This window comes from Trichechus manatus, unplaced genomic scaffold, assembly GCF_000243295.1.
Source record: "Trichechus manatus latirostris isolate Lorelei unplaced genomic scaffold, TriManLat1.0 scaffold00070, whole genome shotgun sequence".
NCBI lineage: Eukaryota > Metazoa > Chordata > Mammalia > Sirenia > Trichechidae > Trichechus > Trichechus manatus.
In genome coordinates, this window is record NW_004444006.1 from 1,269,192 (window position 1) to 1,271,587 (window position 2,396).

Genomic DNA, 2,396 nt, shown 5'->3' on the forward strand with positions numbered 1-2,396 from the left:
AGTGGACAGCCCAGTAAAACCAAATGAGACTAACGAGGTACAGGTGTCCAGCGACAAAGGCCAGAAGGCTGAAGGGGACAAGGAAGCTGGTGATAGGGAACCCAATGTTGAGTAAGGATATTGTTGATGTGTTGTGAGATTGTTAACCATTGTCATAGGACAATATTTGTAGTAACTGTTAAATGAGAAACTATTTTGTTCTGTTGGAATAACGTAGTCAATGTCACTGAACTGTGTATGTAGAAATTTTTGAAATCTTGTATCTTTGGCTATGTGCATTTTCACCAAAAAACAAAAAAGGTTGAGAATTTAGAGGGTTAATATGTTGTGGGGTTGTTAACCAATGTCATAAAGCAACATGTGTGCTACTGTTTCATGAGAAACTATTTGTTCTGTAAGCCTTCACCTGAAGTACAATAAAATATAAAAAAAAGAAAAAACAATTCAATTGAATTCCTTTACACCAACAAAGAGAACCTTGAAGAGGAAATCACCAAAACAATACCATTTACCATAGCCTCCAAGAAGATAAATTACTTAGGAATAAATCTAACCAGAGACCTAAAACATTTATACAGAGAAAACTACAAGACACCAGGAAGAAACTAAAAGAGACCTGCCATGTGGAAAAAATATACCTTGCTCATGGACAGGTAGACTGAACATAGTGAAAATGTCAATTCTACTCAAAGCAATCTACAGATGCAATGCAATCCTGATCCAAATTCCACCAACCTTTTTTTAATGAGATGGAGAAACAAACCACCAACTTCATATGGAAAGGGAAGAGGCCCAAATAAATAAAGCATTACTCAAGAAGAAGAACAAAGTGGGAGGCCTTCCACTACCTGATTTTATGACCTATTATACCGTCATGGTAGTCAAAACAGCCTGGTACTGGCAGAACAACAGAAAGATAGACCAATGGAACAGAAGTGAGAATCCAGATATAAACTCATCCACCTATGAGCAGCTAATATTTGACGAAGGCCCAAAGTCCATTAATTGGGGAAAAGACAGTCTCTTTAACAAATGGTGCTGGCATAACTAGATATCTATATGCAAAAAACTGAAACAAGACCCATACCTCATACCATGTACACAAATTAACTCAAAATGGACCCAAGACTTAAATATAAAATAAAAAAAGATAAATATCATGGAAGAAAAAATAAGGACAAAGCTAGGAGCCCTAATACATGGTGTAAACAAAATACGAACCATAAGTAATAATGCAAAAGCACCAGAACAGAGACTAGATAACTGGGAGCTCCTAAAAATCAAACACTTATGCTCATCAAAAGACTTCACCAAAAGAGTAAACAGACAACCTACAGACTGGGAAAAAGTTTTTGGCTACGACAAATCCGATCAGTGTCTTATCTCTAAAATCTACAAGATACTGCAAAACCTTAACAACAAAAAGACAAATATCCCCATTGAAAAGTAGACAAAGGATATGAACAGGCACTTCACCAAAGAAGATATTCAGGCAGCTATCAGACACATGAAGAAATGCTCAGGATCATTAGCCATTAGAGAAATGCAGATCAAAACTACAGTGAAATATCATCTGACCCCAACAAGGCTAGCATTAATCCAAAAAACACAAAATAATAAATGCTGGAGATGTTGTGGAGAGACTGGAACACTTATACACTGTTGGTGGGAATGTAAAATGGTACAGTCACTTTGGAAATCGATTTGCTGCTTCCTTAAAAGGCTAGAAATAGAAGTACCATACGATCCAGCTATCCCGCTCCCTGGCATATATCCTAGAGAAACAAGAGCCATCACACGAATAGGTGTATGCACACCCATATTCATTGCAGCACTGTTCACAATAGCAAAAAATGGAAGCAACTTAGGTGCCCATCAAAGGAAGAATGGATATATAAATTGCGGTATATCCACACAATGGAATACTACACAAAGATAAAGAACAATGATGAAGCCGTGAAACATGGTATAACATGGGGGAAGCTGGAACTTATTATGCTGAGTGAATTTAGTCAGTCACAGAAGGACAAATACTGTATAAGACCACTATTATAAGAACTCAAGAAAAGGTTTAAACACAGAAGAAAACATTTTCTGATGGTTACGGAGGTGGGGAGGGAGGGTGAGGGTTATACACTAACTAGATAGTAGATAAGAATCATCTTAGGTGAAGGGAAGGACAGCACAACTGGACTAAACCAAAGCTAAGAAGTTTCCTCAATACAATCAAATACTTTGAGAGACAGAGTAGCAGGGATGCGGGGTCTGCGGACCATGCTTTCAGGGGACATGTAGTTGAATTGGCATAACAAAGCTTATTAAGAAAATGTTCTGCATCCTACTTTGGTGAGTGGTGTCTGGGGTCTTAAAAGCTTGCAAGTGGCCATCTAAGATGC